At 34.5% G+C, this 17,195-nt stretch overlaps 2 protein-coding genes across 4 annotated transcripts in view; one reads left to right on the plus strand and one right to left on the minus strand.

Annotated features, from left to right (window-relative positions):
* LOC138691346 (zinc finger protein 665-like) overlaps positions 1 to 17,195 on the plus strand; it is a 474,208-nt gene that overhangs the window by 380,230 nt on the left and 76,783 nt on the right. The window lies entirely within an intron of this gene.
* The window catches only part of LOC138691344 (uncharacterized), a 72,950-nt gene that overhangs the window by 12,932 nt on the left and 42,823 nt on the right, over positions 1 to 17,195 (minus strand). Inside the window, exon 5 of one of the 3 annotated variants that reach the window (XR_011329853.1) lies at positions 2,269 to 4,506. The exons of the other annotated variants lie outside the window; for them this stretch is intronic. The gene's annotated coding sequence lies outside the window, so the exon portion shown is untranslated. Of the gene's footprint in view, positions 1 to 2,268; positions 4,507 to 17,195 lie in introns of those variants that run through there. 3 annotated transcript variants of the gene reach the window in all.

A 17,195-nucleotide genomic window follows, 5' to 3' on the forward strand; every position in this document is an offset into this window, starting at 1 on the left:
AAGTGGTACGCTGTATTAAGAGGAGTCTGTACTTCTATATGTTATAATGTTAAATTCCTCAATTTTGGGTACACTTTTCTCAGAAGCTATAAAAGATACAAATGTAGAAAAAATAGGGGATGTCTAACATACCTTTATGTATACAACCGGTTAAATAAATATAAAATTCCACTGAGCGGTTGGAAAAAAAATTCTTTAATAACGTTTTTTGCATGAAGAATGACCGCAAATTATTTTTTATTTTTGCTGAAGATGAAAATTAATTTAATTTTTTTAACCTACTGTGTAAAATTCCATTAATTTCAGCCTTCTGAGTACAATACTTTCTGAGAAAAGTTCACCAATGTCACAAAAAATAAGAAAATGCAAATAAATGGTGTCAAAGTTTCCATATCTTGCAATGTTAAACTCCTCTCAGGTTTTGGTGTAATTTTCTCAGAAGTGATAAAAAGTACAAATGTGGAAAAATAGGGCATATGTAACATACTTTTATGTGCACAATCGGCTTAAATAAATTTAAAATTCCACTGAGCGGTTGGCAAGAAAAAACATTTTTATTGATAATTTTTTTGCATTAAGAATTACTACAATATTTTTGCTGAAGATAGGGCTAAAAGCTGGCAATTAGAAGAAGTAAAATCATATAGACCCTAATCATTCTACATATACTGAACTGCCAAAAAACGATAAAAACCAAAATTTATTTTTTGTCAAAATTTGGTGCACAGACTCCCTTTAAGTATACATCGATAATTAGAATACGTCACCTAGTTTCGGTAATGAAACTACAGTTGGATTTATTTTTGTTTTAGGTTTGTTTCGGTTTACATATAAACAACATGAATCTATAATGACATAAGTAATTATTCAATAGTATACAATATATTTTTCTCTTCATATGAATCGACATTCCAAAATGAATCCAAGCTCACAACTAATTTTCACTCCTAGTGTATCGTATGTGTATGTCATCATCTTAATATTGCAGAATCCTCGATTATAAATCAAATGAAAAGTTGCAAAGTTTTGTAGCAATTCTCGATTCTGAGATATTACTAGGAGAGTTTAACGCGGCTCAGCTAATTTTAAACGCAAATTCGACGCCCTCAAGCCAACAGCGGGGAGAAATGGTGCCATTGAGAGTGTTCACAAAAATTTCAATGGTTTATGTCCTAACTAGTAATTAAAATATTAGCATTCGGCTGTGTCTCATAGTTTTATAACAGTAAACATTTGAAATTCTGCTATCATTTTCGCAGCATGAATCCGAGAACTGGTGTGGGGAAAGACGTATTCTGTGTCAAAAAATTATATTGAAAGACTTTTCTACTTCATTCACTAGTGGTAAAATTAATATTTTATCCTCCCTTTTAGTTAAACCGTTTCTTTAGTAACGTGAGTTCCGTTATTAAATTGCAGCATTATAGGTAAGTGTTGTAATACAAAACATTTTACATCAAATTTCTGTGTTACCAGGAAAAGTGCGGTGATAAACATGTTGGTCCGGACGTGTGGTGACCCACATTTCCGGCTTCTTTAAGTGCTCTGTGGACTCTGCTAATTAATGCCGATAACGAACTATATGTCATACGCATCCGTTTTAATCAAAGAGGTTGACATAATATTAGTAAGGAAAAAAATAGGAACTGGTCACATAGGCATCTATTGCTTATTTACATTTCCTTCACTTACATATTAATTTAATTCTACAGGACGAAAATAATTTACTTAAAAATGGCTTATCCCACCTCCCTCAAATCCATTTTAATATTAACCTTCCATCTACGTCTCGGCCTCCCCAAAGATATTGTTCCCTCCGGCCTCCCAACTAACACTCTATATGCATTTTTCGATTTGCCTATACGTGCTACATGCCCTGTTCATCTCAAAATTCTGGATTTAATATTCCTAATTAACTTATGTCAGGTGAAGAAAACAATGAGTAACTTTCTTCATCCTCCTGTAACTTCATCCCTCTTAGCCCCAAACATTTTCCTAAGCACTTTATTCTCAAACACCCTTAGTCTCTGTTCCTCTCTCAAAGTGAGAGTCCAGTTTCACAAACATACAGAACAACCGGTAGTATAACTGTTTTATAAATTGCAAGTTTCAAGTTTTTTGAGAGCAGACTAGATGATAAAAGCTTCTCAACCAAATAATAACAGGCATTTCCCTTATTTATTCCCCGTTTAATTTTCTCCGGAGTAAATAATATTAATATTAATTAGTCAGAGTATTTGATTTCACTTCATTAATTACATACATTGCCTTTGTGGTCCGGTAGTCAGCACGGGCCGCTCGCTTCCAGTTTTGGAGGTCCATTATTAGATTCTCAAGTTAGAATTTCGGGAAATTTTCCGTGAAGAACAAAAGTTCCCTGGATGTCTATAGTATTGTAATTTGTATGAATGTGATTGCGAGCGTTCCGGGTTCTTTTTAATTGGTTTATTATACGACGCTTTGTCAACTGCGATAGTTATCTAGCGTCTAAATAAAATTAAGATGACAGTTCCAGAAAAATCAATCTGAGGTCCAGCGAACAAATCTTCAAAATATAAAATACAATATAAATCAGGACTATCGCTTGTAGATATTAGAACACAAAATAAATATATTTTCCATTAATTTTATGTTTTTATATTCGGATATAGTTAATTTTTTTATAATAATTCCACATATAAGCATTAACTACATTTTCTTCCAAGCAACAAAATGAACAATATCTACAATATCCCCACGTCATCGTCACTATCAATAACGTCACTCCACGGGATACCTGACACTATCACCACCATATCATTACTACGATCACCACCGCATCACTCATACCATAATTACCGCATTACCGCTACCATAGCAATCGCATCACTGCTACCACCACTACCGCATGTCCACCACTGTGGAGTAACGGTTAGCACGTCTGGACGTGAAACGTGTGAGCTCGGGTTCAAATGTGATTGGAACAAGTTACTTCGATGAGGTTTTTCCCGGTCTCGGATTCATCATAATTACGATGAGGTTTTTCCCGGTCTCGGATTCATCATAATTACACTTCGCCTCTTCCATTATCATCTCCGTTTCTTTTTAGGTTTCTGGCTCCCTCTGATGTAGAGTCGGCTGCGGGCTGAATCCGGAACAGCTCCGTGCATATAGGCACGCTTTAGCCCCTGATAGAGCCAGGTACCAAGCACGCGAGTAATCTAAGAAGCCCCAGGGGCCAGAAGCCCGAAGCTCTGCCTATATAATCATTGTAAACCCGTACTACACCGAAAAATTCACACCAGCTTATTTTTACTTTTGCAGATGCTAGATAAAATGAAAAGAAGTTGGGGAGTGTTGGTGAAGTGATAGAGAAAAACGGGGGTATCCCGAGAAAAATCTTTTGCAACGTCTCATTTGTCCACCACAAATTGCATCATGACCTGGCCGGGGATTGAAACCGATCCCCCTATTAGAAATGCAGCCCGCTAGCACTTGAACCAGAGACGCGGATTGCTTTACAATGCATTTGTTGATAACAGTTAGCTGTCTGATTGGTTGTAGACAGAACACTAATTTATGTTGTGATATATTAGGTACAGCAGCCTTGTCTCACCACGGCCAGTCCCTTCGTGATAGGATAATCGCTCCGATCTAGAAAAGGAATTTGTAGTTGAGCTGCATCTTGTCGCTTTGGCATTAAAGGTCACACTGGTCGACATTGGGTAGGGCACTGCATGGTTTCCGGGATTTCTCCTTGTCGACGAGAGTCGAGATTGTGACGTGTTTCAACCCAAAATCAGGATGCCGTGTTCGTACACCTGGCTCAAGAAAATCCATTCCTCAAATCTATCCAACTGAAAAGCTTCAGTAATTTTGTCGGTTCTAGAACTGCGAGGAATACTCTTAAGAACGCTGGCCTCAGATGTAGAAGCGTTTCTGTGAAGTAACGGAGAAACACAGGCTCCACCAGTTCGCTCGAGATTATATGGATAGAAACTGGGGAAAAGTAACTTTCTTAGACGAGTCAGTATTTTCTTCGGCCTTCGATGGACCGGTACAGTTCTCCGGTACGCAGAGACGCGATACAATGCCGCAGACGTGAAAGAATGTACTCGCTGTAGTCGCGTTTCTGTGGATGTCTTCGCGAGGAATTGGATATTTTCACAAGATAGATGATCGACTCAACGGTGTCCAGTATCTCCATATTCTTAGAGATATCATGTTCCCTTCATTGCGACAAATATATCCCGATGAGATAATTCATTTTCTCCAGTAACAATCACGAATCCATCGGGCGGAGTAGTCCAACGTTGGCTGGCTGATAACAACGAGGTGGAGGTGCGCTTCCAATGGAGTCTCTCTCAGCCTCTCCAAAAACGCAAATTGTACTAAAAATATTCCATGAATCATTCACGAAGATCATTAGCAGGCAAAATATGAAATATGGTAAGTTATTTTATACCAGCGTTTCTCAAACTATGGTCCGCGGACCACCTTTGGTCCTCGATGTCTGTCCTTGTGGTCCTTAAAAAAAGACAGAAGAAAAAATAAAATTCAATTGAATTGCATATCACACTATAGCCGAAAATCTCAGAGCTTGTAAATGACACATGGCAATCGTCTTTCATTTTTTCTCCCAGTACTGACATTTTATGAAATTTATTTAACCTATCCGGCTATCGCCTTCCCACTCAACTCTCAGCAACAAAAGAGGGATTTAAAGCACTATGAACGTGGTGTTTCTCGCCATCTTTTCCGTGCAAATCTGGCGCTGTGCCTGTTACCCAGCTAGGGACCACCCGAATTCGTAACAGGACCAAAGTACCGAACCTTTTCATGTATTTATGACTTTCTTAATAGTAGTTTTGCTGACACCCAGTCTGCACATTCAAATGGTCACGTACTGTATGTCGTACACCAATAATAGAACACACAAAATTGCATCTTTAGTTGTTGAAAATCGGGCATGTTTCTGCATTATTTTTTTTCTTTTTCTTTTTGCAAATGACTATATAATAAATTTTCTTTTATTAACATTAACTTAATTAGTTAATACTAATATGAAATTAATTGAATTAAATTAATTTTAATTAATTATTTCTACATTAAAATGTAAGCATATTGGTATTAAAATGTGCTACATAAATGATAAATTTGCTTTCGAAGGGAACAAGAGTAAGGTGGTCCACGGAACTGTTCTGACTTAAGAAAGTGGTCCCCACTTCAGAAAAACACTGTTTTATACCATTCCTGCTAGCGGCGTGCAAACCAGGGTATTCATGGAACACGATATATAAAATGTAATTAACACCAAAAAATTTTCGTATTTCATAATATTTGGTAAAATTGTCATATTCCATAGATATATTCATATTTTTAATGATTTTAACTACAATTGAGCTGGGCTATCCAGTTATTATAAAAAGACAATCTGTAATATTTTATAGTACATGCGTGAAGCACTGAAGCCACCCACTCCACAAACATTTCGTGGTTCCCAAGGACAAGTATAATCTCGACATTCCCCTTTAGAGTCATGTCAATGCGTTGAAAAAGCCAAAACAAAATAAGTGGCACCTTTTCCAAATTTGCTCAGTCTTTCAAATTCTGTGAAAGTCTTTTCTGTATTGCCATAACTACTTGTATCAGTGTAAGTTTATTTTTTTGACGGGTTTCAGCCATCAGTGTTGCCGTCTGCTTAATATCTCCTCTTTTTGCAACATTATACAAAACACTAATAAACTCACAGAATGTGTAATCATTAGTCAGATAATATCTAAAATGTATTCTTCTATGACCATACTGAAATGAAGTTATTATACAATGATCATCTGCATCGAAATGACATTCATTTCGATACAGACTTCTTATTTCAATAAATACCATTAATTTCGAGACGTTAAATGCTTTAATCAAACTACAAAAGTGTAGTAAACTCAATTAAAATGGAAACAACCACAAAACTCCACATTTCCTGTTTCCTCGATATAAATGTTATGAACAGTACAATAATTTTGCTACCGGCGTGGCTCAGTCGGTTAAGGCGCTTGCCTGCCGGTCTGAAGTTGCGCTCGGGCGCGGGTTCGATCCCCGCTTGGGCTGATTACCTGGTTGGGTTTTTTTGCGACTTTTCCCCAACCGTAAGGTGAATGCCAGGTAATCTATGGCGAATTCTCGGCCTCATCTCGCCATATACCATCTCGCTATCACCAAACTCATCGACGCTAAATAACCTAGTAGTCGATACAGCGTCGTTAAATAACCAACTTTAAAAATATACAATAATTTTGGAACACACTTTCTCGTACACGTTAGAACATACAAAAAAGGAAGTGTTATTTTATTTATTTATTTTTGTACCTATAGGAACTGAAAATAAGAATCACTTGCATTCTTTTGTTTCCCACTGTCTCTAACGTCATTGTTTTGTTTCCCACTATATAAAACCATATTCATACTTCCGTATTGTCAATATAAAGAATTATGTATCTAAACATTAATTTTAATTTTTAATTAATTAATTAATTTTTTCTGACCTTACTAAAGGTCGTAGAAAAACAGTTGTATGTAACTCTCATATATTGGCTATTAAGATACTCGTGTCTCAATAGCTATCATATCATTATATGATCGTTACATGAATAACTCTATTGTTATACATTGTAATCAGTTTTAAGTCCTACCAATGTAATTTTGTTTCCTTCTTCATTGCAACAATTTGAGTTATCTAATTCTTGCGTCCAGGTAAAGATTTTATGATGGTCAAATATTGTTTAACTATGCAAATTTATTGTATTTATTTAATAGCATATTTAATCTGAACAAAACCTTTAATTTGTAAATAGAGATGTAAATCTGCTTCAAATTGTTTAAAAATGAAAATATTTAGCATTGGAATAACTTATTTATTTCATATTTTCATATTTTTCCCGTTTCTGCTTATCAATTCTCATCAGGTATGTAGGCTGGACAAAGTACTTTCTCTCCGAATATCACATGCAGCTAACGATGGCAGTATGGGACATAACACTATGTGGTAACAGCAGCGAGAAAGAATGTTGATGTCGATTATTGTCGAGTTGTAACAATTATTATCAGGGAGATTAATATAATTATTGCAAACTTTTTACTCATAAAAATTAAGACGAAAACATGTTTCTAGTCTAATGAAAATAAAAAAAAAGCTTTCATTTTGTTGGTATAATAGATCCAATGCGGTAGGTCATCCTACACATCTTGCTACATTGCTGAAAATGAAATAGTCGCGGTTCGTAGTTAAGGGTCTTAGGCGGTGCTTCCCTAGAAAACAATAATAAAAATAATAGTTTTAATAATGAAATTAGGAATTTAAATTAATGTAAAACATTTCGAAATATTACTCTGTAAATTCAATAATGACATTTAAGATGTCTGGAATTGTTGCTATTGGTAATTGTTTTCACTTATTATGTTGTAGATAGAAGGCTCCAACTATGAATGCCCAGAGCTGAGAGGCTTGCTTTTGATCCGAACTCGTTATTTATCATTGCAAGAAAAACTTAGATTCCAACACTTAAGTATGTCTTAAGAGTCCCTACAAGATTTCATATCTAATAACTTAATGTTCAAAGCGAAAACTAAGTGCGGCTGCTGAACCCCCAGTCTTGACGCTCTATCTCTGTCTCTCTTATTCACGATGCGATTCTTCATTAATCGAAATTTTATGAGAAATATTGTGACAAGATTAAATAATGTTTACTTATTAACTAAATTAAATACTGTAAATGTAATAATTAAATAATGTAAATGTATAAAAATTTCCGTCAGAGAGCATCAGGATACGGTATGTTAGATGTGATAGTTGCGCCATCTAGCGAGACATTGGCGCATGATGAACTCTTGCGTATCATGATTTTACACAAAGTTTCGCGTGTTTTAACGTGAAGAGTTTATATGCTTGACATTAATTGGAAAATCTGTGGAATTTTCTGTCAATTTAGTGAAGTCATTATTTATACTACTACTACTACTACTACTACTACTACTACTACTACTACTACTACTAATAATAATAATAATAATAATAATAATAATAATAATAATGTTTTATTTTCGCTGGCAGAGTTAAGGCCATAAGGCCTTCTCTTCCACTCAACCAGCCTTAATACAATACATATTTAAATTACGAATATTTACGCTACATTTAACAGGTTCTCCAGCAATATTCTTCAGTTAAAATACTATGTAGTTGATGAAAAGTACAGTTCTTGGATTTTATTTCTCCCGGTGGACGATGTCATAGTTTGCGGTAGAGAGGAAGATTGACAGCAGCGGTTGTACTAGTGTGAGGAAAAAAGTTCTTCCAAAATGCTTAACCCTGAGTACCAAAGTATTTTTACAATTATTTTAACATTAATTATATAAGAACTCAATGTTACGAAGCATTATTATAGTTTTCGCAATATGAAAATTACTCATTGTAGACCTACTAAATAAATAAATTGCAGTGAAGCATACCTGTACGTCTCCATTCAGGATTATTGCAAATGTTCAACGCCATCCTCACCATCACTGTCTTGCTCTTCCTCCAAGTTCGTAACAGCCTTGAAACGTTTGTGATTTCTATCTGGTGTTGTAAATGAACTGGCTTCTACTTTCTCAATGGCGGATAGTTCTTGTTCTATCACACGCACCGTTCCCTCTGATATGTCTGTGGCAGCCGCTGTCCTCTCTTGTGATTTAGCGACAGGAATACTGAAGTCACCAGATCTGCTTCATTCTTCATAAACTTTAATATATTAGCCACCAGCTCCCGACTTTGACCACTCAATGTCTTGTTTTTTATCTTTGGACATGATCGGTGAAAAATTGCAAATTAAAATGACTACCAGTACACATTTACAACACTTTGTACTGTTAGTAACTACGAAACTAAAGCACTAACTACTATAAGCTAGACTTCTATAACACTTACTTACTGGCTTTTAAGGAACCCGGAGGTTCATTGCCGCCTTCTCATAAGCCCGCCATAGGTCCCTATGCTGAGCAAGATTAATCCATTCTCTATCATCATATCCTACCTCTCTTAAATCCATTTTAATATTATCTTCCCATCTACGTCTCGGCCTCGCTAGAGGTCTTTTCCTTCCGGCCTCCCAACTAACACTCTATACGCATTTCTGGATTCGCGCATACGTGATACATGCACTGCCCATCTCAAACGTCTGGATTTAATGTTCCTAATTGAATAGTCCACTGCAAGAATGATGGATGTCACTTTCTTGTCAAAAATGAACCAAGACTGTCAATGCATAGCTTAAGACATATAGAATGTACAAAGAGAGTTATATGGCATTAACGCTGATAGTCATTGTCCAGCAATGATTGGAAAATCAAAGTTAAGCTTTGAGCGCTAAGCATTTCAAACTTTCAATTGCTTCTCCTGAAAAATGTATTCCAAATGACATCTATAATTCTTGCAGTGGACTCTTCAATTATGTCAGGTGAAGAATACAAAGCATGCAGTTCTGTGTTGTGTAACTTTCTCCATTCTCCTGTAACTTCATTCGTCTTAGCCCCAAATAATTTCCTGAGAATCTTATTCTCAAACACCCTTAACATATGTTCCCCTTTTAAAGTGAGAGTCCGAGTTTAGAACATAAAGAACAACCGGCAATATAACTGTTTTATAAATTCTAACTTTCGAATTTTTTGACAGCAAACTGGATGATAAAAGCTTCTCAACCGAATAATAACAGGCATTTCCCATATTTATTCTGTGTTTAATTTCCTCCCGAGTATCATTTATATTTTTTAATGTTGCTCCAAGATATTTGAACTTCTCCACCTCTTCGAAAGATAAATTTCCAATTTTTATATTTCCATTCCGTACGATATTCTCGTCACGAGACCTTCTATAACACTATAATAATAATAATAATAATAATAATAATAATAATAATAATAATAATAATAATAATAATAATAATAATAAAAATGATAATGATAATAATAATAATAATAATAATAACAATAACAGTAACTCTGGCAATATTGCAGACCCGAACCGACTTCCAACACACACATTATTAACAGGGAGAACAGTTCTGTTGAGAGCAAAGTGATCAGATATTGTCTTTTGTTTTGCTGAATTGGTACCCAACGCCCTCAACCATGACTAACGCTCGAATCCCAACTGCCATTCACCGGCAGGGATAAAATCCGAGATCTGTAGTTTTAAATCAATCCTGCATATCAGGAATCAAATTAATGTGACATAATGGTGAATTCATTATTATTCGTACACAAGTGAGTGTGATTAATAAGTGCAAGGAACACAAAAACATAAACTGTTAATTCAACATAGTCTAATTATAAAACACTTAACTGCGATATTAATTTCCAAATGCATCCAATTCTTTGTAATGGAAGACTATTATTAACTACATTTGAAACAACTTATTGGCGTCATATTCATATGGGAATCGTGTTAACTATGAATTGCATTATTCTATCGAGAATAGGCCTCATGGAATGAACAAACAATAAACGAAGGAATTAACCAGAAGGTTCTACCTTATTCAACTGAAAAGTACAGGCAGAAACTGATGAAAATCATTTGCTTCTTGTTTAATAGCATTGCTAGCCGAACTGCTAGAGCGTCGGCTTTTCACGCTGGTGTCCCGGGTTCGAATCTTGATAGGTTCAACTGGAATTTGTGGTGGACAAAAACGGTGCTTGGTCGTAGGTTTTCGCAGGCTACTCCATTTACGTAACGGAACTCCACCATTGCTCCATTAATCCTCATCATACGGTGCAGTGTCACATAAGTCGAGTCCTATGGTGCACCAAGGGCAAAGTTTTCATGACGGCTGAAAGAACTACAAGCTTCTGTTCGTCGTCCAGTAGATGGGGATGCTTGGATGAATGACGCAAGTCAAGCTCCCGCGATAAGTTAAAAAAAAAAAAGATTGAATAATTAGTACTTTTTGTATGTAACACGCATGCTATATTTAACTAGTCTACTATCTATGATCGCATCTCCTTAGTCTAGATTTCAACACTAATTTTCATGTTTACTTTGAAAAGGAGCTTAGTCCTCGACTTGTTCCCTTCTCATAAGGAATTCAAGTTTGTTGTTCCTGCCATCTAGAGGAAAAATATGTTTCATGAGTAAAATGGCATCAAACGATGAAAATAGTACTTCTTCAAGTCCTGCAAAACGAAGAAAGGTGTTGCCTCACATTCCGGTCCAAGAGATATTTTACTTTACACAACTCTGGTGTTTTGTGTATGGTATAAAAAATCTTAAAACAGGAAAATCCCAATTCTACACTATCATGAGGGTCTTGGAAGAAAAGGGCCCAATGAGGTTTATACTCTCTTGAATGGCTACATTCAAAGCAATATTGCTATTAATGTGAAATATCTATATGTATTTACTGACAGTGCTCCAGAACAAAATCGCAATCACACAGTAGCTCGTTTCTTACTAACATTAGCTGCCACTGGAAGGTTCCGTAAAATAGTTCAGTATTTTCCAGTACGTGGGCACTCTTTCTTACCCTGCGATAGGGATTTCGGTGTCATAAAGCGCAAGCTACGAAGGGAAGACAGAGTGTACTTACCAATAGATTACGAGTACACTAAGCTCATAGCTGAATCTAGTGCTCTGGGAAATTTTAGTCACTTACTTGGATTCGAACTTCACGACCAAGTTTGGTGGCCACGATACTTTAAGAAGAATACATTTTCAATAGAGTCCATTGGACGAACCATCCCTACCCATAAAATGATAAATTTTAATATTTTACATTATTTCATGTGTGTATATGAGAGCTCATATCCTGGCAGAATTGTGGCATATGAGAACATTGATGGTTTGATCTCTGACACATTTGAGCTCTTGTCAAGGAAAAATGTTATTCCCATTCTCCCTGTAGAAAAGCCTATGCAATACATTGTCCGATACATTTTATTTAATATTTGTACAATATACTGTATTTCGTTAGATATGAAAGGGGAACAAGTCACCACAGAAATTTTTGGTTTATGTAATAACCGAAAGCTTTCAGTGTTTCTATGTGCTACACTCTACTATTGTTCATAAATTGGTATACAATAAAGCTTTTGACTTGAATAATGAGATAACTATACATTTTGTTTAATATTAGTACAATATATTTCGGTAGATAAGAAAGGGGAACAAGTCCCCACACAATTTTTTTTTTGCTTTATGCAATAACTGACAGCTTTCAATGTTTCTATGTGCTACATTCTACTATTGTTCATAAATTGGTATACAATACAGCTTTTGATTTGAATAATGAAGACAACTATACATTTTGTTTTGGGGAGAGTCGGGTAGTATCGGACATTGGGTAATATCGGACAGTGAGTTTCTTTCATCTACCACACGATGATAGTACCTGATTGACATGGTTACGTTTCTGTGATGTCGCATAGAGAAACGTAACCATGTCATTCAGGTACTACCATATGGTGGTAGATGAAAGAAACGCACTGTCCGATACTATCCGATATCCGATACTACCCGACTCTCTCCTAATATTTGTACAATATATTTCGTTAGATATGAAAGGGGAACAAGTTCCCACACAATTTTTTTTTTTTTTTTTTTGGTTTATGGAATAACCGACAGATTTCAATGTTTCTATGTGCTACACTCTACTGTTGTTCATAAATTGGTATGCAATAAAGCTTTCCATTTGAATAATGGAGGTAATTTAATATTTTTCTTACAATACATTTCGTTAGATATGAAAGGGGAAGAAGTCCACACACAAAAATTGTTTCTATAGGTCAGGTTAAATTGAGAAATATACGATTTTTTTACATAAATATCTTGTGTGGTCATGATTGGTTCATAGAAATATTTTCGATGCAATTTGTTTATATTTCGTTGTGTGGAGAAGTTATTTGTGTTTTTCTGAAGACTAACTGAAGGTGACTTATTCCCTTTTCGAATTTAGTGATCATTCTTACAATCCTAACCATGTTCACCCTTACAATCCCAACCATGTTCACAAAAGCAATCACGAACAGTATAAACGTTTCTCGTAGATTCGATTCGATGAATCCACGGGCTGTCACTTTTTTTTTACTCATCGAGTTAAACTTTCTGTATGAAAAGAACTTCAAGAATGTTTATTCAGAGAGCGCTAAACTCTTACAGACCATAATCATCATTCTTATGACCACTGGTGAGACAGAACGGTGCTTCTCTACACTGAAATGAGTGAAGACTTTCGTACGAAATATGTTAACGAAAGACGACTTTGTGCACTCTGCGATGTGTTTTATTGAAAACGAGCTGTTGGAATAACCGAACTTCAATTGACATGTCATATACCACTTTTTAACGCAGAAGGAGGGGAGGGCTGATATAATAAAAAAAAAATAAATTTAGACATGAAAAATGCTCATAAAATATGCCTCACAATAATGTATAACAAACTTAAAGGAAATGAAATTTAATTGAGAAACACATCAATCAGTAATGTTTACATGTTTTGAAAACTGTCCTTACATTTGTATCGTAGTGCTATTCAAGGTTACTGAATATCCATTTGATTGTCTCTCTTGTAGTAGAGTGAAGGATACGCCTGAATTTGTTTGAGCTGAATGTTTCTTGGTATCGGATATGACATGACATGCTCTTTAAGAATACTTCACAGATATGCATCACAGAAAGGCTAAGGTTAGGAGAGTGTGCAAGAAAGGGGTACCGTATCTTGCTATTCTGAAACTCTCTTGCAGTATGTGTGGTAGCTCTATCTTTTTGAATCACTGTAGCCTAATCGGAAAGGAAGACATCTACAAAAAAAATTTTAAATTTAGAATAAATGGTTAGATAATCTTTTGCGATGTCTATCCTGGTTTACCGTTACACAATTTCCATGTTCATCTTTAATCAAATGAGGCCCAAAGAGACCATTCCCTGAAATAACAAACCAAATTATTGTGACTTAGTCACTGTAATGAAAAAGTTGGATGGATACATAAAAAACTATACGAAAATATTTCTTGAATTCTAAATGTCAATCAAGTATTTTACACGTAACACTTGTAAAAATATTACTATGTTCTGTGTACAAAAAATCAACATGTAGTGAAAATTAGTATTTTAAGTGGACCAAATAAAATTTAAGTATATACATTACCATTTCTCACTAAATTATGTAATTATGAGTAATTAATAATATTTTATTGTACCTTACGGAATAGTTAGTACTTAATATGTACCGCATAAAATTATTCTCTCACTTTCATTTGATCATGAAATAATGCAACGCAACTCAGACATCAGTCCCGTGTGTGGTGTGGGAATAAATAACAGTAATGAACTTACATAAAATGAATTAACGAATTAATAAGTCAAAATCAGTTCATTATGATATTACTAAAGATTATCTGTTCTACGATCATGATGTCCACCATTCACTACAAAATAAATAACGATCAATGCAATTAGCTAACTGAAGAATCAAAATTGGCCTGCCTCTCAAGAGCATCTAGTGAAAAATGTGTAAGACAATTGAAGGATTCAGAGCCATAGTGAGCCAAACGCCATTTATTAAAAACAGAGGAAGCAAGGGTTAAAGTTAAGTGAATACCATAGTTTAATGAAGATTGACATATAATTTAGTTTTAATGTGTATACTTTATATTACTTTCTATATGTTTCCATTGAATTATTCATTTTAACCCTTGTTTTCTACGGTTTTAGTAAATGGCGCTTAGCCCACTATGGTTCTGAACTCTTCAATTTAAATACTTAAGTAATTCTATACATTTCACCAATTTGTAAGTATTCATCAAATTTAAGTCCTCAATTACTTATTGAATTGAGAAGAAACAGGACTAAAACACAATAATGTATATTTAGTTTATGAAATTTCTACCATATTAATTGTATTATGTAACATGAATGGAGTGTTCAAATGTACAAAATGGTGTGTAGTACTAAATTTCATTCCTGTAATGAAGCATGACGTGTAGTATTACAATTCGCGCAATGGAGGATGCACTATAATGTTATACACAATAAGAGTCAATGACATTACCTACCTAAATTGAATTGAAAACCCGAAATCTGTTCATTATAATAGATTAAATTAGTACAGTTTTCTGTTGCATAACTATTTAAATGTATATTATGGAATTTATCACAAAATAAAATAAAATAAATGAAACTGAACGATTTAGAAATAACACGATAATGAAATTACAAACCGAAATCTGTTCATTATAATATTTGTACAGTTTTTCTATTGCATTATTAATATTTACCTTTATATTATGCCACCTATCACAAAATAAAACAAATAAAAATAATCGATTTAGAAATAACACAGTCATTAATTAATAAATCGAAATCTTTTCATTATAATAGATTAAAGTAGTACAGTTCTTCGGTTGTATAATTATTTACCCATATATTATGCCACTTACCACAAAATAAAATGAGCGATTTCCAAATAACACAATTATGAGAATAACCTTTTAAAATTTTCTTAATTGTAAACTTCAATAAAACGATAATTGTAACATATTACTTTGTTGAAAACAAAATTTTATAACAGCAAAGCAACAGCAAAGACCAAAATATAGCAACCAAAATTGTCATGCAGTTAATTGCTGAAACTAAGTTTATCGATATGACGCAATTAATATGATAAAAGGATTTTTATTATTTTTGTATTAAATATTCACTTAAGACACAATATTAATCTCGACATTTTTTTTTCGAAAATTCATGGAACATTTAATATCTTTAAATAACATTAACTAATTTGAAGGTACAAATCTAATCCGAAGCAAAATTGTTGTTGAAAATGTGATTTTAGAACAGATAAATTCCGTTTCATACTTAGAATGTAATATATCATACGAAGGAGAGAATGATGTTAGCAGAAAAATTAACACATTTTTACAAATATTAGGACTGCTAAACCATACCCTAAAACCAAGTTTAGTACAGAAACATTCAAGAATAAAGCTATATAAAGCCCTTGCACTACCAACTCTCATCTATGGAAGCGAAATTTGGGTTCTGAAACAAAGAGATATCAGCAGATTAAGAGCAGCTGAAATCAAATATCTGCGACAAACTGCAGGATACACACTTCTGGACCACAAGAGGAACGAGGATATACTGGAGGAACTCAACATGCAACCATTAGAAGAAAAAATTACAGAACACACGAAGAGATGGCTTGAACACATTTCTCGTATGGAAGCTGGCCGGACACCCCAAGAAATGCTAAAATACCACCCTCAAGGACGACGACGACCTGGACGTCTACAGAAACGTCTATTGGATCCTGTATAGCTGGAACCGGAACAGACAAACAATGGCCTAATTTCGTGCCTGGAATATAATGATGATTATGATGATGATGATGATGATGATGATGATGATGATGATGATGATGATGATGATGATAACATTAACAATAATTGAATGTATCTCATTCATATTTGGTATACCAAGTTTTCTATCTATAAATATATGTTTTAATTCTACTTTATGGCACATTTGTTCTCAATCCTCAATTCACTCAAAATTGAAGGTTTCAGAGCCATAGTGGGCCAAGCGTCATTTCTTAAAAAACGGAGAAAGCAAGGGTTAAAGTTAAATGAATGCCATAGTTTAATGAAGATTGACACATCTTTTAGTTTTAATGTGTATACTTTATATTACTTGCTATATGTTTCCATTGAATTATGGTAGTAACTTCATTTTAACCCTTGTTTTCTACGGTTTTAGTAAATGGCGCTTGGCCCACTATGGTCCTGAACCCTTCAATTACAATATTGAACTAATTGCATGTAGTCTATGTCCATCTAAATAAACTATACATTCCAATCATGAAAGAATTATTCAACTCGGTTAAGTCATTTCTGAGATTAGAGTGAATCGGAGGGAGATGGCTATCGGGGGAAGATGCTTATTTCTTTGTAGTTTCACATTCTTCCAAGAGAGAACGCCACGCGCATGTCTTCATGATTACTGAAACAGTTGAATGTCTGTAGAGTGGAAGCTAACTCATTTTGCCACGTGTTCTTGTTGTGAGAAGAAGAAAAGCAAGAAAACAGCTCATTTTTCTGCTATAAAATAATTGCAAAGGAATGTTAAAATTTTAATACATCCTTGAATTCGTATTAACTGTCAAACCTTTGTCATTGATATTGTAGTAAATGTTCTAAAG

The sequence above is a fragment of the Periplaneta americana genome, chromosome 16 (assembly GCF_040183065.1).
Source record: "Periplaneta americana isolate PAMFEO1 chromosome 16, P.americana_PAMFEO1_priV1, whole genome shotgun sequence".
Lineage (NCBI taxonomy): Eukaryota > Metazoa > Arthropoda > Insecta > Blattodea > Blattidae > Periplaneta > Periplaneta americana.